The sequence below is a fragment of the Chiroxiphia lanceolata genome, chromosome 1 (assembly GCF_009829145.1).
Source record: "Chiroxiphia lanceolata isolate bChiLan1 chromosome 1, bChiLan1.pri, whole genome shotgun sequence".
Taxonomy (NCBI): Eukaryota; Metazoa; Chordata; class Aves; order Passeriformes; family Pipridae; genus Chiroxiphia; species Chiroxiphia lanceolata.
In genome coordinates, this window is record NC_045637.1 from 42,832,595 (window position 1) to 42,855,127 (window position 22,533).

A 22,533-nucleotide genomic window follows, 5' to 3' on the forward strand; every position below is an offset into this window, starting at 1 on the left:
CCAGTGCTGTACACTCCAGTGTACACCTCCCATGGGGTCACAGCCTCCTTCAGACATCCACCTGCTTCAGTGTGGGCTCCTCCACAGACTGCAGGTGGATCTCTGCTCCTCCATGGACTTCCAGGGACTGCAGGGAGCAGCCCGCCTCACCATGGTCTTCACCACAGACTGCAAGGGAACCTCAGCTCTGGCACCTGGAGCACCTCCTCCCCCTCCCTTTTACTAGCCTTGGTGCCTGTAGAGCTGTTTCTCTCAGATATTTTCACTCCTGTCTCTCACTGTGGTTTTGCAGGTTTATTCCCCTTCTTAAATCTGTTATCCCAGAGGCCCTACAACTGTCACTGATAGGCTTGTCCTTGGCCAGCAGCAGGTCCATCTTCGAGCTGGCTGACATTGGCCCTGTCAGACATGGGGGAACCTTCTGGTAGCTTCTCACAGAAGCCACCCCTATAGCCCCCACTACAAAAAATCTGAGCGTGGAAACCCAGTGTTGAACTCAGCTCTGAATCCTGTACCACAATCTCTGTCTCATCAGAATAAAAACAGGCTACTGACTTCATTGCTACTAGTCTTACCCAACAAGAAAGTGTGATTCTAGATTTTTACTATTAATATCCACTCTCCAGCTATTTTCTGTCTACACTAATACAAAATATAATTAGCTTCATTACTTTCTTCTCCCCTGTATTATCCCTTCTCTATTATAACCTCAGGCTGGTATATTATGCTAATCAATTTAAATGTAATTGTTTTCTTAGCCTGGAATCACCAAAGCACATGATATAGAGAGAATATCATGACAGGATACTTCATGGTAGATGGAGCTTCACTCTGTCTTATGCATTAACAAAATGCTAAGTATCTGCTGAGCATCCAGGACAATCACAGAACTGAGGAGTATCTCAAAGAGGCAGGTTTCTTTGTTTTATATTTTTTCCTTTTGCTTCATACTGCCTTTTATTTCTCTAATACAAGCTTTTTCTCATTTTGGTATTTAATCTTTTTTTTTGCAAATTCATGAGCAAGTTTATATTTTGTCATATTAGAGTATTCTGCTTTGATAGTTCATTTTCCTTTATCAGTTGACATAGTCACACACATACTTTGACTTTTAAAGTTTTTGATTCATTAAAAAAATAAAACCTACAATGCCAGCTTCTTTTTCAATTTCTATTTTATCCCACTAGTGTCTGAATAAACTACTCTCATATTGAAATATTTTGCTCCTGGGTCATCCTCTGTACTTCTGAGGAATATGAGAAATTCCATACATATGAAAATTCAGTTTGTTTGTTTTCTTTTTTCTTTTTCTTCATCTTGTTCTAGTACCAACTCATACTTTAAGTTCTCATTAGGTGTTTTATTTTCTGTGACTTAGGAATTACTTGCCAGATTTAATGAAGCAACACTTAACAAGGATTTTCAGCATTATCTTAGTATGTCAACTACACCCAGTAGTTGCCACAAAGAAATCCAAATCTCATTTTGCCAGATGCATATTTTCTACTACCCTCTACAGAAACTATGAATATTTTTGTAGCCATGAAAATCCCATAGAACTCCATCATAATCTGTTTTTCATTCAGTCTAAGTGGAATATGTTTTTTCTGACTTTAGATACCTGCAGAGTAATCTTATTTATCTGAGATGATAGTCATCTGAGTAACTTCTATAGCTCATTGAGGAAAATTGCCAAACCTAAAGTAAAGTTCCTCTGACCCATGTCATCTGCAATAGCATGACATGAACTTCAGATTTGAAGTATCCTTGTCCTCACAGTGGCTATTCAGGGGATCCCCTAGTCTACTTTGTGGATGTCCACACTGCGTCAACAGAGTTTCTTCTTTCTCATGTCTGAAGTGTTCTACTGCTATTCTTCTTATCCAGTTGAGCCATGCAGCAGTCTGAAGAATCTCATGGGTTTCTTTTCAGTGTTGAAATTAGTTAGTGACACACAGCACTTTTTAGTGGCATCTGCTGCTCTGTACATGAGATAGTTCTAATCTTCTTCAAACTGCTCCCTCCTACAGAGTCCATGCTGCATACATATCCTCGGGTGGAAGAACGTATAGAAGTGACGTGGCCAAGATTTTGTACATTTCCTCTCTATTCTAGCCTATAACTGCCTCTGCCTGTACTGGAAAGTAATCAAGTCCACAATAACAGTGGTAACCTACTGAGAGTTATGCAAAACAAGCCATTATACTTTTCTCATTTAAAACTAAGTGGACTTGCTACACTAATTTCCATCTTGGTTTCTTTTTGAACAGAAAAGCAAGGATGGGTGAAATGTTTTAATTAGCAGGCCCACTATGCATGCTGCAGTACCAGATAACAAATGTACCTTCATCTAATCAATATGCAGCTCTGTAGCTTTCTTTACATAAGTATTCCAGCCTTCACCTGCAATATATACTGTCATCTTGAATGAACGGTTCAAACAATTCTTCAGGGACTCTTTTTAGAGGCACAGAAGAATAAATAACAGCACAAAACACTGATCTTTTGAGATGCTATAATCTCTCTTTACCTAGTGCATTCCACAAAGTCCAATCATTATCTTCCAAGACCATCTATCTATGAATATATTCTATAACATTGATCTGAGGAGAATATATAGCTAGTGAGTTAATTATACAGTTAGATCAAGTACTAATTAAAGTGACTGTGAAGTGTTGACCTACTCCTGGAAAACACAGAAGACAGTGAAGATTCTGATATAACGAAGATCATAAAGAATTACTTCATTTGATGTTTTATGATATACTTTGGAAGGAAAGGTAAATAGTCAAATGGTCTAGGAAGTCTCTAAGACTGAAATAAAGGGAAAAATTATTAGCATTTGTATGCTTGAATAGAGACGAAAACTGAAATCAATTGGCAGACTTTATGGCTTTCAGTGCTAAGCATAATGAAATATATTTCACAAAGGAGATGGTATATACAAGTGTAGAGGAAAGAGACAAAAGAAATGCCTTCAATGTGTAGGAAGATTGAGAATTCTTTGAAGCTTACACTGTAGCTTGTGTGAAGGAGGAATAAAGCTAACAGCAGACTTCTATCTTATAAACTTCATCCAAATAAAAGTGCAAAACAAAGATCCAAAATGAAAAGAGAAGAAGATTTTTCTCTTGTAGAAATTGTCATGTCTCCTGACATTTAATTAGGACTGGTAATGGTTAATGTTTTATGCTACCTTGCAAATCTAAAAAATTGTTTTAGGAGTCTTTAAATTGAGAGCTTCTTCAATGTATAAAAAAATGACTGTATTTCATGATCACTCTATTATTTTCTAACTGAACATTTCTGGTTCTTGTAGAATCATAATACCCCATGTTCATAGGAAAATCCTTAAAACATACTGCTAAGATTTTTTACAAGGAAGCTAAATATATATTAGGCTCTCTCAAAACCTTAACAGCCAGCAAAGTAAATAGAAACATAAATAAATAATCCCATTTCAGTAAAACAATAAAAGAGTAAAATACTTTGACTTTCACTTTGCCTTCCTCATTGTGTATAAGCAATAATCTTTGAACAGATATGCTTCTACAGGACTTCAGAATCATCTCAGTTCTGTAAGTACGGCATAGATAACATAAAGGAATCCAGTCAACCCTGCACTTATATTTAACAAAATTTAGTTTATTCCAAGTATGAAATGTGTGTAAATGTGTGTGTGCACATTTAAGGTGCCTTGTTGCGACCACCAGAGCTTCAGTTAAAGCACTGTATAAGCAATGTATATACAGAAAGTAAGGGACTTCATCAGTCTAGGTCCTAAACAGATCAAAATAGATCAATGAACGCACAGTTTCTCATGGATTGTAGTTTGTGCAGTGTGTTGAAGGCCACTTGGTGTCTGCATCACAGTTATACACCCATTATTCAAACACACTTCACTGATACACTGATGACTGAGCCTTCAAACCTTAAACTTCTCTGGGAAGAGTGAGGTGAAAAAGTGTTTGTGTTTTCAGTACATGATTCTAGAGGAGGGATCACATTCATCTGTAGGAATAGGTGACTGTGCTTGCATTGCCTTTTTTGGATCAGGAAGCTGTGGATAATAAAACACTATTTTGTTAGTAATTGAACCAGTCACAGAACTTTTTAGCCTGTGGTGACAGTTACTGTCATGTACAAGTAAACACAAAATAATTGGTAATTGTAATTAACTTGCAAGTTAGAGTACTGCTCTGAAAAATGCATATCTACAGGGTACATCTACATGGCAGTAGGACACATGACCAGAGCAGATTTATCTGTATTCCAGCCAGCTTTATCATACCCTGCTTTGATGTCAGGTACAAATAAAATTTCAGCCATCAACTCTATGTGCAGCATGCTCGACAGGTTTCTACAGCAACATTCTCTTCCAGTTGCAAGATAAAAACACTGGGTGGAGAAGGAGAATCACGAACACGACCAGTGTGACACCTTCTGTGAGAGTGGCAGCAGGCAGTACAGCTTGACAGGTCACATTTAGTAGCTGATTTAGTAGCCAGGAACCACTAAATTTTTAATAATCTCTAAACCAGTCAAAACTGCCTCTAGCGCAGTCCTGGAATAATCATCAGATTAATTTTTCATACACTGCAATCATTTTCAGACATTCCTGTTGCAAGCTGGTAAACTGTACCTGCAGAAGAACAGCATTTCTAATCCTGAAGATTTGTATAGTGCATGAACTTTTTTTCTACATTACCCACAAAAGCAAAAATTCTTTTAAATTTAAGCATTAGATTTCCCATTGTTGTGTGGGCTATTTTGCAATTAGTTTTTGTGAAACCATTAAGACTTTAATTTGTTAGGGAATAGTTAATGGAAAGCAGAAATTATATTAATGGTAAAATTAGAGGAGGAATTTTTTATCAAAACTGTGGTCACAAGCTGCAGCATGTTTCAGCTTGTTAGGTGAGAATGTTCTTCAAACCACCATGTCACCTGCTAGAGATGAGGATTTTGAGGAACGACCTTCTTGTGTATTTCCTTCTACCACAGGCAGTTAACTGCCCAAAGCAAAAAAGAATTTTTAATTCTTTCAAGTTTTAGAGGGTTTGTTTTCTCACCCACAAATACAGGATGGAAAGCATCCATTGAAGTCACATCTACTATGGATATCATATTACAAAACACTGTGGTTTAAATAAGGAGTAATGCTCAGCAAACCTTACAAATAAAAGGGGAATCACTTAAAAAACAACTCTAAAATAATTATATGTGTAGGTTTATTTTCTATTTAATCTGATTTCGGGCAACATCTGTAGGTATTGGCTTAAGTAGTTAATGTCAAGAATTTATTGTCTTGAGAAAATTGATTTGCTCATTACCTGAAAAGCAATATTCTCATTATTTTTTAAACTATATATCCCACCTGTTCAACAATTATTTTAGACGCTTCCATGTTTTTCTTTTACTGGACACATTTTATATGCCTCTCTGTGAGTTTATTGATCCTTCTGAACAGTTTATTTGCAAAAAGTTTTTAATAGCAAGTTTGACCACACAAATCTATCTTAGTTCTAGAATTAGTTGTCAAGGTTCAGAGCCCTACAGCTGCTGGACAGGACTGTGACTCAGAGAGACCTTGATAGAAATGAGCCTCATGAACTTCCTTGTGAAGTTCAACAAGAGAAAGTTGCACCTGAGATGGATGTGATGGGTAGACCGAAGCCAGAAGCCAAGCATCTACACAGCTGCTTGCTCACCTCTCCCTTCCTATCCCACAGCAGGACAGGAGAGAAAGTAGGAAGACTGGAAGTTTGAAAACTCATGGGTCTAGATAAAGACAATTTAATAGGGGTAGGAAAATAAAAAGCAAGCAAGGCAAAGAAATTAAAATCTCTCAGCACCACTGTTAGGCAGACTGATACCCAGCCAGTCTTCAAACAATAGCTGCTTTGGTGGAAGGGGAAGAAGCTTTTTCCTCTCCCCCAGTTTTTATTGCTGAGCATGACATTATACAGTAGAGAATATCTCTTTGGACAATTCAGGTCAACTCTCATGGCTCTGTCACTTCCCAAACTCTTCTCTACCTCCAGCTGACTCTTGGGAGAGGGTAGGGGGAGGGAGAATAGTAAGAAGAGAGAGCCTTGATGGTGTTCAAGCGCTGTTCAGCAGCAGCCAAAATAGTTGGTGTGCTATCAACACTGTTTTAGCCACAAATCCAAAACCACAGCAGAGTAGGGAAATGGTTCTTCACTGTTGTGAAGAAAGTCAACTCCAACCCAGTCAGATCCAGTGCAACAGGAATTGGATGTCACATTGATAAGGATGGCCATGATTTAGGAATGCGTACTTCCTAATTAGGCTGGAGAATAAGGACTAATTTGAGACCTATTTCTTTATTAAATATTTTTTTGATCAGGGGAGAAGAAGTTAGACTATTGTTAGAAGTACATGGGAATAGAACAATTGACACAAGCTAGAGTATGGGAAATTCTAATCAAATATTAGGTGGTTTGTTTGCTTGCATGGTTTTACCATAAGTGTGGGATGGTCTCAAATTGATGAGATCTGTTTTGAGCAAGGAATTCAACTAGAGAATTCCAGAGTACCAACATAAACTATGTTTCTGTGGTTCTAGCCCTGGTTCAGGAAAAAATTAATCCTATACTTGCATCTATCTCTTAAGACAAATATTTTTATCTTGAGATAAATATCAGCTGTTAATCAAAGTGGACTGAAATCAGCAGGAGGATGGGCATATATTTAAGTAATGTTCTGAACAAGGATAAGTTCCTCCATCGGGGCTCAGATACACAGGAAATTAAACCACACTGTGATAAATTTTGTTTATAGGGACTGAGCAGTCAGCACAAGTTCTGATTCTCTCTCTCTTTTTGCATACTTGTAAAAAAACACACAAAGAAAATTCCTTCATGGGGATCCTCATGAAGTTTTACAGTTGGAAATATAAGGGCACTTAAGTATATTGCTTAATATTCCCATATGGCTACATTTCTTTCCTTCTCTTACTTATTTTTATTCTTAACTGTTGCCACTATTCAGATATAACAGCAAAATACCTAATTAACCTTTTGCATAATTAATAATATTTTATTATGTAACAAGTTTCCAGGCTTGCATTTATATTTTTCCTTTAAATGAGTAAAACTATTGTTCCTCTGCATTACATCTCTCTTCTAATGAAGCCAAGCCAACAGAAAAATATTTATTTTTATAAATGTGAAAATTTCTACATTCTAACAGAATAATAGGGTTTGCTTTAGAGAAAAAGCACACCAACGTATTAGCTTCATCATCATATTGAAATGGAATTTCTTTCCAGTTTTCCAGCTTTTTGCTGGTTTGTGTGTGTTTGTGTAGAATGATGACAGGCAACGGTGAAAAGAAAAACAGAGAGTTCTGGTATAAGATACCAAGATATCTTTTTTAATATATATATTTTTTAATTATCATGTACTGGGAATTACCCCTGTAGCATTTCTGTTACAGATGGCAAAATAAATCAAATATGGAACTGCCATTTATGATTGCAAATATCTACATGTGGGCCTATTCTAATTTCTGTGTGTTCAAACTATATCAAAATAACTAAGGAAAAAGAAGCACAAGCTTACACTCACAGAGAATCCGTCTGTTTACTGTTGCCCTGAAATGGGGAGAATGAGTGACCAGAGACAAGTGAAAACATGCTGCAGGAGAGGAGGTTTCTTACCTTGCAGGACCAGAAAACTTGAGGTCAAACCAGATATGAAAGCATCTGTCAGCCAGGAGACAGCAGGATTGTAAAGAAACTATGAAATCACATCTTCTGCTTCCTAGATCTGACCAAACTCAGCATCAAAGTCACAGCAGCACCAGGGTAGAGGGGTCATGCACAAATTCCTCCCATTTCCCTGATGAAGTGGGTCACTAAAGCAGCCCTGCAGGTGGACTGGTGCAGGAGGTGGGTGGTGAGAGCAGGGGGGACTCCACGTGGTTAATATCAATGTTAAACAATGCTGAGGATAACATATACTTCTGTTGGAAAGGAGTTTGCTTCTGCACTCATTTTGTGTATGCTAGATGTACGCTACAGAGTCATAAATAAATTTTCAGATACTTTTAAATGTGAAAATTCCTCAGTAAATTTGCAGATGACACCAAGCTGAGAGGTGTAGCTGACATAAGAGAAGAAAGGGATGCAATCCAGGATTTTTTCTGTGGAAATGATAAGTGGAATTTACAGTTATTTAATGTTTTACACAATTTTATTGATTTGTAGTTATTCAACAGAACAGACTAATTGCAAGTTGTATTTCATAGAAGCATAATAGAGGCTCTTAAATGCTACAAAACAATGCTACCTTTCAGTACATCTTTACCTCCACAAAAATACTATCAACTCTTTATCAAAATACCAATTTCCAAAAGCAGTAGCTGATATTTCTATATCAGTGTATTTTCTATATCTTTGCATATGGGATTCAATTTTAAATTGTTAATCAAAAACACATAGCCACCAGACTTACCTCTTTTTTCCCTGTAATTATATTACCAGAATGGCCAGACTGCAAAGGTCTGCCTACTTAGATACCAGAGATTAAATCCTGGATTCATGGCGATGCTGATAAAATGTCTTATTATTTCTGAAAGCAGTGATCAGAGTACACAATGTCAGGAGATTAGTTTGTGTACCAGGGATGGAAGGAAAGGATCATGAAACAAGCTGACACCACAAAGCTCAATTTCTAAAGTGGTCCAAGCAACGGATCAGCTGTCAGGAAAAACACGTACATGCGCGCACACACATGCACCATCAGTCGAGGATTTTCACATCTAGTTGTCAGTGTCAGACACCACTGAGAGCAGCCCCAAGTGATATGGTGGTGTATCTTCCCAGCAGTTTCTGCTATTGCTCTCCTGTCCACTGTTGATCCATGGCATGGCTCACCAGAGTCAGCCAGTTTGCACTGTGCTCAGCTCTTGGCCAAAGTCAGACAATGTGCTGTTGTGTCTCAGATCCTTACATTACAAAGATTTGAGGAACTGGGATTTAACTTTTTGCTTTTTTGTGTTTTTTTTTTTCTAACCCACCCACACTGAACTTTCAAGATGTTTTAGGTAAGAAGCTATGACTGCTCTCTCAAGCCATGGTTCTTCCAGTCCTCCGCAGGCACCAAAGCCTCAGAACATTGTGTTGAATAAATGCCTAATTTCCGGTTCATTTTAAGAAATCATTAATGTTATTTACAGTGTTTCTTCCTCCTTGACAGTACAACATGCTACGTTTTATCCATTTTTAGTCTGTCTTCAATCTACATTAGATTATTTATTCCAAATTTATTTATTTATTTTTAAACGTTTCTTTTCAATCTTTTTTCAAACACAAGCTCTCCACTCATAAAGAATAATTAAAAAATCTTTTGTCTGTGGCTTTTCTCCCCATTCCTTTAATAGAAACTGGTTATTGTGATTGTCTAAGCTCTGATGAGCCCATAGTATCATTAGAATCAGCCTCCAAGCTATCTAGAGTTTTTCTGTAAGATTAATACATAATTTCTAGAGATAAGTTAATTGTATTTGCCCAGTAAGATAAAATTAGAGTATGTGAGTAGGTATTTCATGTTTTATTTGAAGCAGTTTGTATCGGTTCCTAAATTTCAGCTTTAATATTCCATTTGATGCTGTAGAACTCTTGATTAGTGTATTTTGTATTTGAAGCCTGTGTTACACTCCAAATTCATCAATCATTTGTTGCAACAGACTGCTCCTTTTTATCAGTTTGCTATATTATTAGATCGTAGATGCAATCACACTTAGCGCTGCTGTTGGTGTGTATTTGATCTGCCTTCCTCCCTCGTAGATCTGACAGCTTCATGGGCATTGACAAAAAGCAACACACAGAGGTAAAATTAAATTTTGATCTGTTGGAAAATTTACACTGGCAAGCATTGACACTCCTGGCAGTGTCTGACATTCTCGTGCTGGTAAAAGTAAGAGCTGCTTATCAATGATGTATTAGAGATTGGCACAAACCAACTGGTGTACACATTCATGTAAGAAATTCATTGGTAAAGTGATCCCTTGCCTCCTACAACGTGTATGTCCTACATCCGTACCTTCTGTGGTAACTACTTGTTTTCAGACTCAAAGTCGTAGAGCTAAGTGTACAGAGTCACTTGCAGCCATACAATCAGTATAGACAAAACTTGAATATGAGTTGTCCTGGTTGTTTTCCTAATCTTGTGAGTCAGCTGGCCCTCTCAAACCTAGAGCTTAGTTGCCAGACAGCAGGTTGGCAGTGGTGTGAGCGATCAAAAAGTTGGGCTCAGCTGAAGTGATGGTATCATCCGCATGGTTTTGATATCTCTGTGCTATTTGGTATATGACTCACTGATTCTGTTGAACATAAGAGCTGGATTTCATACAAGTCAATCCTCTTTATGACATTGCAACTTGGATGATGAGGAATGAAAAGTCTTCTATGGAACTAAAACTTCCATAAACAAATACTGCCAAACACAGACCAAGCTGCTTTCATAGAAAGTGGAGTCTGAAATTCAAGGGCTGTGTCTGCTAAATGCTTAGTTATCCAATTGTTAGTTAAAAACCTCTTGGAAATTAAGACTCTGGCCAGATACATGAATAGGATGTATTCGTTATTTCCCACTTATCAGATTTAAAGAAATGCTAATTTATTAGGGGTAATTCTGTTTTGCTTAAAGAATAGGTGACAGTTAACATCTATGTTTCATCCTTTCCTTATTAATGCCAAGATATGGAAATTCAGACAGACAGCTGGTTACTGTGGTTAGGGTACTGTACACAAAGAGATGTGATGGAAAAAGAAAGATGTACTGTCGCTGATAAAGTCGGAACGGCCAATGTGACACAGATATCAGAGTCAGACATAGTCCAGGTGCAAGGTGATCAGGAAGCTGTTTATTGCTCTCAAGTGTTTCTCTTATATTCTTTGTACACTATCGTGTCACAACACAATTGGTCAAAAGTCTCAAGCATAAGACACTGCACACACTCTTATTGGTGACACTGAAGACACTGTGCATGCTGTGACATGCTATTGGTGACACTATACACATTTTGATTGGTGACCTTTGGTCTGGGCTGCATTACGTCTGTCTGGCATTACAGTAAATATTTCCTAAAAGTTGTTTAAATTCCTCATCACTAATTGCCAGGCTGCTGACAGATTCTCTGTCAACCCCGACAATTCCCCCTCTTTTTTTTATTTTATGCCACAAAGATGGCTTTGACAGTCTGTTGCAGGGCCCTTTGCAACAGGCTGATCAAGCAAGGCATCAACATTGGCAACCCCTGATCCAAAGCTAAAAAGAAACACAGCAACATCTCACCAAGAAAGAATCCAGAGAGCTTATCCACTATTCAAAACAAGGATCCACTACAGTCCGAGAGATCAGTGTAATACATTGCCCAAAAGTCTCAATACTCCAATACAAAAGCATTGTTGAGTTTGCACACACAGATATTGTCACATATATATATCTACACAGTCTCTCTCTCTCACACAATCTCTCTTCAGTCATTCATTGGTGGCCACCTCAGTCGCTCTTCATTCACACATAGCTGGAATTTCTATTATACTTTTACATTTTAATTACACAGTTTACATTTTAAGTAGTTATTGGCTGTGTACTTCTCAGTTTGTCATCTTTGGCAGTCACATCTAACAACTGTACCTGGCTTGAAAAGGAATACATACAAGCAATATAAGGCCTAACAAATTTAAATGAGATCTATTCTGATTTAGCATCTGTTTATGTGCCTGCATAGTCTCTTTCCCCCCTTTTTTTTATTTTAAAATGTTCATTTGATGTGTAAAATTCAGGGTTATGTTATTCTATTAGCACATCATTTAATTCTATATTTTTGTTCATCCTTTAGCAACATGCTGTAAGAGCTGTAAATTAATACAAATGGTATTTCACTTCTTGAATTTAGTTACTCATAATTCGCATCTTGATTGAACTGAAGGAATATTGTATCAAATATGGATTAAATTAACCTGTACAATACTTTATCATGGGATCATCTACTCAACAGTGTTAATATTGAAAGAGAATTTCTGAATGTTTACATTAGATATACTAAGAGAAGCTTCACAGCAGTAGTCACTAAAGGAAAATAAAACAGTTATTAGAATTCATGCAGTACATTGCAAATAATTCTGTTAAAGAGGTTCATGTCCCCTCACACTGAGTACAATGTAACTTTTAGAGATTTATGCTGGATGTTTGCAGCATGACGTACACTCCAACCTGCAAGAATTGTTTTAGCTCTGGAAAACCAGCAAATTACAACATTACTTGTCCTTACAGTTTTTCAAAACTTCCTAAATTGTGGAGAAGTTAAACCAATGTCTGAGTTACGTGAGTAATGTGTGATTGGCAGCAACACATGATTTCTGTCTATAGTTGGTACCTAGAAAAATGAACAGATAAATCACTATTGCAGTCTGCTAATACAGCTTGAAATTCAGTGTCTTCTGTGAGAAGTCAGTCCAAGTTGTCTCTGATGTCTGGGACGTAATTAACTCTCAGCTCTTGTTCATCTGTTTCTTTTAGTTGTTCTTCACCTTTAATACAAAACTCACAAATTTGTTATTAATAGTTCAGTCAGTTTTAAATGGGTATCGTGGGTAATTTTGCAGTTTTTCTTTGAAGCTGAAGGCCTAGTGATGATTCTGTGCAGTGTAATTCTCTCCGTTGGAGATAGGTTCCATGGCTTGGTTCTTGGAATTTTCCTGGAGCATTCTTCAATCCTGCTTCTCAAATAACATTGGTTAGAACAATCACATTTAATTTTAACTCATCTTTTTAGGTCTCTAACTTCTGTATTTCCTTTTACTTTGCTTTTATCATTTTGAGCAGCATTTTATCATGTTGTACTGCAGAAAAATTCTCTCCTATTGTAAAGTAAAACACACTGAATTTCAGGAAGGTCACTGTAACTTCAATAAAAGCAAATAGCAGCTTTCATTATGAAGAAACAATTGGCTGTTCAAAATCTCAGCATATGGAAATCTTTCAGAGGATGGGATTACTGATTTTGATAAGGGTCTTAGTTGCATAATTGGATTAAATATAGTTTTGCATCTTTTCTTTTTTCAAGCCACACATAGCTTGGGATTTGAACAGGATTCACAAATTCATAGGGCAGATTCCTGCCTCTCCAAATGTAAAAAATGAAACTGGAGAACAGTCACGTCCTTTTACAACTTAAGGAGTCTCACCCAGCCTCTGAAACAATATGATCAGCTAGGATTTATAAGCAGCTAATTCTGAATTTTTGCTAATATTTATACATTTTTCTGGGATATGCATGAAAACTTTAAACATCTTATTTAAACAAAATAGGTGTAACAGTTTAACTTACATCAATGTATTTAAGAAGTTAACACTTGTAAAGTAGCTTTCAACTTTAGCAACTTACATAAAGCCACAGTAAAACTCACTCAGGCTGCTTTAAACTAGGGTTTTGCTCATAAGAGTATACCAGGGGATCCAGAATGCACACCTGCAAAGCAGCAACAGTTCTGGTTTGTCACCTGATAACAGGGACACACCTCTGCTGCTTAGCACAGAGACTAGGACAGATGTAGATTAAACTTGAAACGCTGTCTGTTGTTAGGCAGTTTCCTGCATTATATCTTTAGATTTTATCTCTCTTTCCACAAAGGTGGAAACTTCCAGCTATAAACAGTTTATTTATTTTTCCCTTTTTTCTCTGGCAAAACCTGCCCCTGTCAAATAAGATATTTTTGAGCTAGGTATTCCACCAAATAAGTCTACCTTAAAGCTTCCTCAACAATCTCAAAAAACCTATCTGTAAAATACAGAAGCAACAAAATAATGTTTACAGAGCTGTTTAAGCAGGGGGGGGAGAGGGAAGATAGAGCAGTTGTGCTTAACAGCTCTGCTGGAGAATCTCTCCCCCCACACGTCTTGGAATTTTCTTATCACACGCAGTTGTCAGCAGTTACTTTAAAAACTCTATTTCTCCATTACATTTATGTATGTATTTTAAAACAATTTTGGTTATTTTAATGAACAACTTCAGAAAACAGTTAGTAAGACTATGTTATGAAATTGTAAGACAATTTCTTTCTCCAATCAGAAGGTTACAAAGTTGCAATTTTTACAAAGTAGGAGATCCTGCTTAGTTACCAAGCAACAGACCGTCTCTGTCGTGAGAAATACATACTGTTTTTTCTCCCTGGCAAGGCTGAACCTTTTCAAGGGACGGTTTTTTACTTTTCTTTTTTCCTTTTTGTCCTGGCAAAGAACTTTGTTTCTTCACATACGCACACACAGTGACAATAATATTGTGAGCTCACAAAAACATTCAACAGACACTACAGTTAACAGAAGAATTAACAGAAATATCAGAAGGCAGTTTTTGCCCCCCTTTTCTCCCCCCCCATTGGTAGGGATCGTCGTCTTCAGGCTTCCATGACACCAAACTTGATTTGTTGCATATTTTTCTGTGTTTTATCTTACACATATTGTGAGACTGAAACAGCCAATTAGTACATGAACAAAAAAATAAGTAACTCAGGCTGCAAAGAAGTTCAAAGGCTTATACAGGGATGGGCCTTGCTGTCTTGTTTTCTGCCCAGCCCCCACTGTTCTAATTTATCTCTGTCTCTCTCCATTTGCTTAAATATCTTGACTTGAATTTCTTTTCTTAGTTGTTTTCTCAGTGGAGTTATCTGGTGGAAAAACTGCTTTTTCTGCAGCGGTGGCAATGGAGAGGGGGGATCCTTACTTCTTTTCTGTCTCCGGGAGTGAATTATTAAATTTTTCTGCATTTTTTTGCTTGGAGGTGTAGTTCAAGGACAATTTGTTACATCGGCAACCTGCTTATCTTTCTGGGCAACTGCGTTTCAGAGTTTTAGTTCTTATATGAATTATTGCATAGATTGTTGCCTCCCGTATGCTTCTAAATCTTTCAGAGTCTCACGGAGCAAGTGTTAGGCAAACACACGAAATGCAACTTAACGTAGTAGCTTCCAAGCCTTATTTTCAGTACTATAACAGCACACGTCGTAAATTAAATTCAGCAACCTTGACATTCTTTCAATTAAGGAGGGATTTCCACGTAGATAGAACTACACTTTCCTCCTTTGTTATATGCTGACCCGTCGTTAAAATATAGTCCCCGGTGGCACCCCCGTTAGCTTACCTAATGAGGGTTCAAAAAGTTCAGGTCCGGACCGTTTGGCGGGAACTCACCCGCTCTCAAGCTTCACCGGGCTCCGTTCCCCCTGTGCCTCGCCCCACAGGTCCAATCTCTCTCTAGGAGAGAAAATCCTCTGCTCTTTCCCCCTCTAGGAGGGAAGTCACGGCAGCCCCTCTCTCTCGGAGAGGAATCCCTCCAAACTCTTTCTCGGAGTTGGAGATAAATCCTTCTTCAACGCTGTAATCACGTCGGCGTCTCCATATGTCGCTGATAAAGTCGGAACGGCCAATGCGACACAGATATCAGAGTCAGACATAGTCCAGGTGCAAGGTGATCAGGAAGCTGTTTATTGCTCTCAAGTGTTTCTCTTATATTCTTTGTACACTATCGTGTCACAACACAATTGGTCAAAAGTCTCAAGCATAAGACACTGCACACACTCTTATTGGTGACACTGAAGACACTGTGCATGCTGTGACATGCTATTGGTGACACTATACACATTTTGATTGGTGACCTTTGGTCTGGGCTGCATTACATTTGTTCTGTCCGGCATTACAGTAAATATTTCCTAAAAGTTGTTTAAATTCCTCATCACTAATTGCCAGCCTGCTGACAGATTCTCTGTCAACCCCGACAATGTACCATGTTTTGAAGGGATGTCTGCATGGAGGGACAGAGAACCCATCAGGGCATGAGGCTATGGAGAATGAATGAGAAAGTGTATCTGTGTGTGTGTGTGTGTGTGTGTGTGTGTGTGTGTGTGATCAAGAGAGAGAAAGTGTGTAGTAAATCCACAAGGATTAATACAGTGAAAGGAATCATTTGCAATTAGGAAAAAAGTTACTGGTGAGAAATGTTGCACTGTGCTGCAGATTTCAGATATGCCACAGATTCAGAAAGGTCATTGCCAAGAGCAGCTTCCTCTGTTGCAGACACACGGTAAATGTGTGAAGTGGCCCTGAGGGCAAGGCTGATAAGACTTAGTACAAACTTGTTTGTTCAGTAGGGTTTTTCTCTGTTTTTTTTTTTGTTGTTGTTGTTCAGTCCTGTAGTAAAGATGTTAGTCACAGACATTTGCAGGCAAAACCGTATTTTTAAAACAGAAAATATGAGATCTTGGAAATGGGAATAAGACCCATGGAGGAGAGTTGTTTGAGGAAATAGCTCTGTTGGCTGACACAGGGAAAAATCATACAATAAGAGTTGAAGCTGAGCATTTCTGCTTTCTCAGGGAAAGGTAATGACCAAGCTTTGAACTTCTTAAGCTTTATCCTTAATCTTTCTGTTACACGTTAGCAGGATCACAAGGGAGCTGATCTTAAACAGTTACATTATCATCTTTAATAAATAAGACATAGGGCAGAAGACAAAAGTGTTACAGCTTGATCACCATTTTAAAATTCCTTTAACGCAAGGTTCACTGCACTGTTCTTAGTTTGTCTGGTGGGTCAAACAATATTCCTGTGATTTTGAGCACCAAATCTGCATTTCAAACATGAAAAACTGCACTTGCAAGTGAAAATATAGGAGGATTTTCTAGGTGAATGAGAAACAGATGTTGTGACATGCTATGTCATATCCCTGTACCATCCAAAAGAGTGATCCTTTGTACCCCATTGCAGTTTCGCTCTCAGTATGTACATCTACATTCTTTTTTTCAGATTTGTTTTTCGTTTTTTTCTTTTTGATCGGTAATACTGCTTCAAAGTCCTGAGATTGCCAGGTGGTCCTTTTATTTTTTTCTAGGAATTTCTTGTTATTCTTTTCCATGTGATCTAGCTACAGTTATCTAAGGAAGAAAACTTACCTCATTGAAGGTCACAGGGATTCAGCTGTGACCACACCACACCCTACCCCAACACCACTCTCTCCCCCACCCCCATCATGTTTTCAGCAAATAAAGTGTATGGGGTTTCTGTTATGTGTTCGGGGTTATTTCCATTCAAGGAACTTAATGTGTCATACTACACCTCAAGTCTTTAGAGAAGGTCAAATTACCTGATAGGCAGGAAGCTGATACTGGCTCAAAAAAAATGCTATTTTCATATCACTGTGATAATTTCTTTTTACCACATGTCTAAGTGATTCTATCTAGTTTCTGACTAGCTGTTCTGTGGCTACAAAAGCTACTCCAGAAGCTCTCCAAGTAGTAGGCTAGTACATAGTCTGTTTCTTCTTGGGCTATGCAGTTAATGTATATTTTTCTGTTTTATAACAGCTCTGTCACCCTAGTAGAATCAGCTGAAATTTATTGCACATACTGAGTTACACAGCAGACCTTCTTGGTCTTGTTTTAAGCATTAACAGTTTAATTATTCATGGCTAGACTTCGCGAACAAAGATTTGGGAAGGGCTCTACCCACGTTTGTTACAAACAACTTGGTGGCTAAAAAGGCCGGTACGAGATAGACATGTCCAGTTGCAAAAGGCACAGCAGAAAGACTCCTTAGGAGATATATTCTGCAAGGTACAATTCTTTCTGCATTGTCTTTTCTCCTCGAGAGTGATCCTGCGTGCTTTCTCAAAAGCATCAACAGCGTTAGTGTGTCTCCAGACCTTCCAATTTGAGGCCAGAGTAGATCAGTTATGTTGATCAATATGGCCAAGGCTGAGATGTTGTTTTAGGGAGTCCTTGCATCTTTTCTTCAGGGCTCCTCTCTTGCGGCAAGTTCACCATAGAGCAAGATCTTAGGGAGGCGGTGGTCCTTCATCCTGGAGACGTGCCCTGCCCATCGCAGCTGTGTTCTCAGTAACATGACCTCAATACTTGTGACTGCTGCTTGTTCTAGAACAGATGTATTGATCACATAATCTGACCAGTGAATGTTTAGGATTGAATGGAGGCAGCGTTGATGGAAGCATTCTAGGAGTCGCAGGTGGTGGTGGTAGATGACCCATGATTCACATTGATCCTTGTACTTTTCTTCAAGTGTTTGTTTTGCCAGACTCTTTTATGAAGTTTTCCAAAAGCACTACATGCCTTTGCTAACCTGTTGTCTATCTCCCCGTCAATCTTACCATCTGAGGAGATGAGGCTACCTAGATAATTAAACTGCTGGACTGATTTGAGCTCTGATTGGCCAATGGTGATGTGGGGATGATAGAAGACTTCCTGAGGTGCCAGTTGATAGAGGACTTCTGTCTTCTTTAAGCTGACTTCCAGCCCAAAGAGCTCAGCAGCATCTGCAAAGCAGGATGTTAAACGCTGCAGAGCTGCTTCTGTGTGGGCAACAAGGATGGCATCATCAGCATAAAGCAGCTCCTGGACAAGACGGTTTAAGGACTTGGTGTGGGCCTTCAGTCGCCTTAGGTTGAAAAGGCTTCTATCAGTACGGTATCAAATGTAGATACTGTCCTGATCCTCGAGGTCTGCCGTGGCCCTTTGGAGCATCATGCTGAAAAAGACTGTGAATAAGGTAGGAGCGAGAACGCAGCCTTGTTTCACATCATTAGTTATTTGAAAGGGCTCAGAGAGTGCATTGCCATATCTGACTTGTCCATGCTGATCCTCGTGGAGTGAGATGATCATTTTAAGGAACTTGGGGGGCAACCTAAACGTTCCAAAATCTGCCATAGGCCTTTTCTGCTCACAGTATCGAAAGCCTTGGTGAGGTCGACAAAGGTTACATAGAGACCTTTGTTCTGTTCCCCACACTTCTCTTACAGTTTACAGCAAAGGACTACTCTTACTGGGATAAGGATGCTTTCACAGTGAATGCTGGGGATATGTCCAAAGCTCCTGGGAATCACATACCTAAACCCAAATTTGAGTTTGATACCTTGCAGGCATGAAGGAACTTTTGATTTCTTATTCTCTGAGTCACCATCTAGCCCTCAGGTTCTGAAATTTCCAGCTTCTTAAAATGTGTTCTGCATCTCCTCTATGTTACTTTTCAGAGAGTAAAGTGTTGTGGTTATTTAAACCAGAGCTAAATTAAGACCTCAAAGGGAAATTGCATGTAGGAGTGTAGTTTTTGTGTATATATCTCTCTGTGCAACACTTAACAATTTAGACAAGTATCACACACTAGATTACATTCAATCATATATTCAGAGGCAAGTGTAATTCAGTTTACACCATCTTATGGGAAAAATGCTGTCATACTTAACAGAATCTGTTCTATTAATGTACATTTAATGAAAGTTTACTGCACACAGCAGTTTCTGAAGCTCTGAATTTTAGTTTACAATATTTCTGTTAAGTCTTTGAAATAATTTTATACTATTGGGGGAGGCCTTGAGCTACAGACTTGCTCTTGAGAAGAAGTACGGGGAAACCTATTAGGAGGAATCAAATCTTAGATTGCTTTCTTCTAGAGGATTTTTGAAAGTAGTTTACAACAACATATTAGGCAGTGTCTAGTTTTAAAAACATCCAAGAAAGGATTTTGCATAACCTTTTTAGAGGGGCAGCCTGTAGACAAGATATAGAACTTCTAGAAACAGCAGTTGGAATTTTAGTTCCTTACAATCTGGAATATATATCACCTAGAGCAGAGCTTTGCTTTCTTATAAATTTACATCTGAAATGTAAGACTTCAATTAAAGATATTAAACAAAAATATCCAATTTTCACTAAAGGCAACATTACAAGTTCTAATAGAGAAGGCATATGTGAATAGACAGGTATGGAAAGATTAATAGCAAAATATCTTCCTATGACCCACAACTCACGCACACTTGACAAAAATTAGACCTAATATGGAGGAAAAATAGAGAAATATTTATGTGTACTTACAAAATACTGACAAGTCCTTGTCAGGTTACCATGTGGAGCCAGGATGTTTCATGGCATTCCGAGGTGCCCAAGTTTGCTCTTGCTGTAGTAAAACAAGTAGACGTGGAGAGAAGAGAGAGTAAGTCTACATTGTGGCACCAGGCAGAGTCACAGATAATGTCAGCCATTTCTAGTTAAGTTACAGCAACCTCAACATGAGGTTCTTCATGTAAAGAAAGTCCCATTACTAGTAAAGGTGGTGCCAACAGAACAAATAGTAATATACAGATAAGGGACTAGACACTTATGCATATGTATTGCTGATCTGCATTAGTAACCAATGGTCTTGCACCCTGATTTTCAGCGTAAAAATGGTGAAGAAGAGTGTTATTATTTTGAATAAAGCTCAGAATTAAATAATGGTTTATGAGATTTGTTTTGGCAGATTTTGTTACTGATTTGACATTCCTGTTAGAGAACAGCACCCCTAGTGAGCTGGTTTGTGATCTCAGAATTATGAAAGAGTTGTTAAGCTCACATAATATTTTTTTTCAAGCAAGCTAAGGTAAAAAATAAGTGAGTAGGTATCTGCAGCTGAAAACAGTCACTTTTTATTTCAATAAAACTTTTTACTGTGTGTTTAGTTAACTAAATCATTTGCAATTCTTTCACGGTCCTCTGAGAGTCTGATTGATTGTGACGTGGCTCCTGGATCAATAATGCTGTAGCATACCAAACAGTTGCCAATGTGAGTTGTATAATTGCTTTATAGAAAGCAATATGTCACTTTTCCCTGTCATGCGGATATGCTAATTCAGCTCTTTTTCTGGATGCAAAGCATTTCCTCCAAGAGTGATATCTGTGTATGTGTAAAGTGCTTTCATGTGTATATTTTTTGTGAATACCTGAGTACTTACTTGATGAAGTCCATTCAGTACTAAAATGGAAAGCACAAGCAGTGTATTTTGGTTTAGTCTCTAGCTGACATTAGAAGTTTTCCAGATTCAGGACACAAGATTGCATCTTTGCTTGCACTTCAGCTGCAGAATATTTATTTCAGCTACTCATAATCATATTACTAACCATTACTTTAAGAAGCAGTTTTGCAGAGCCACTCCTTGTGGTTTCCTGTTTCATGTAAGAGCAGGTTTTGTCTTACTACCTTGTGATACACTATGCTTTTAAAAATTTCAGTAAATAATAGTATTTTGCTCCTAGAAGAAAGAAAGAAAAGGTTGAAGTTTTCCTTATCACCTGTGGGAATCCATTTGTCCTTTAGAAGCTTTATGAGGTATTGTAAGACTAGAGCAGAGAAAAAGTCTGCAGTCATCTTCTTCACAGAGTTACTTATATATCACGCTCTAGTTCCATTTTTTTCAAGGCTTTGCCTTTCATATCCATCTGAACTGCCTCATAATCAAACTGAGAAGGAGTAAATTTATGCAAATACTACTGAGATTTGATCTGTATTGCATAGGGTGGAATGTAGCTCCTGCTAATTCTAGAGAAAACGTAATGCTTTATTAAAGCTCAACATCACAGGCAATTTAAAAAATGTTTACTGTGGACCAGCTTTTCAATGGGACTTCACTATATACAACAGAAGGTAAAGCTGAACAGGGCAGATGCACTGAAACAGCAACTGTGCTATCAATTCTGTTTCAGCTTTTTAATTGCAATAAAACGCAAGGTTGTTATGTTGCTGGTATTTTCAAAGCATTTCTCTTTTGGGCCCCTGTGTATTCTGAAATGAGAATCTGAAGCTCGTTTTAAAATAAAAAGATATATATCTATGACAGTTTATTTTTTGGTACATGTTCTTTTGGTGTCGTAAAGCAAAAATTTAAAAGTACTAGTTTCAAATTCTGATGGACTAAAACTTCTCTTTTGCAATGACATCTATGTATTATAATTATGTGCATTCAAGACAAAAATCTTTTATTATAATTATATGCATTCAAGACAAAAATCTTTATTTGGCTCGTTCAGAAGTATTACAGAACCAAGTTATCACCTTTTTTTCTTGCAGGACATAGTGTCAGATAAAAGGTTCTGGTTGTCTAATGGCTAACAAGTGTTGAAATTCTGTACTAAGACATCCTACGGAGCACTGAAACATTAAATTTCTTTATGAAAGTATTACTGTTAGCATAAATCAAATTCTGTTTAGAGACACAGTAGTAAAGACATTTTTAGAGTGCCCACATACACCAGTAAAATTAGCATATTAAAATATGTTTGGTTACAACAAGAGTAAATTTAAATTGTACCTGTTGCAGTAGTAGCAACAGCAGCAGCAGATGCTTTCAACAAGAGGAGAAGCAAATACTCTCAACTGATATTCAAACAGTGAATAAAAGATCAAGCTGATTCTCAGGAAAATACCAAACAGTTTGAGCACCTGCATAAAAGTGTGTAAGGCTCAGTTAAATTATAATTTATTTTAAAATCAGAGGGGAGGTTTTGTGTTTGTATTGTGAGCTGTATTTAATAGACTTGCAAAATAACTTGAAAATTAGATTACTCAGAAAAACTCTATTCCAATAACTGCTTCAAAAAGATGTCATACAATAACTGCTTCAAGAAGGTGCCATACAAAATGAACACATGTAAAACCAATAATTTATTGAGTTTTAATTTAA

General features: G+C 37.7%; 1 long non-coding RNA gene across 2 annotated transcripts in view; it reads right to left on the reverse strand.

Annotated features, from left to right (window-relative positions):
- Positions 1-20,144, reverse strand: part of LOC116779964 — a 34,210-nt gene extending 14,066 nt beyond the window's left edge. For both annotated transcript variants that reach the window (XR_004354269.1, XR_004354270.1), the window contains exon 1: positions 19,913-20,144. This is a non-coding gene — a long non-coding RNA (uncharacterized LOC116779964). The remainder of the gene's footprint in view (positions 1-19,912) is intronic.
- Positions 20,145-22,533: the final 2,389 nt, after the last annotated feature.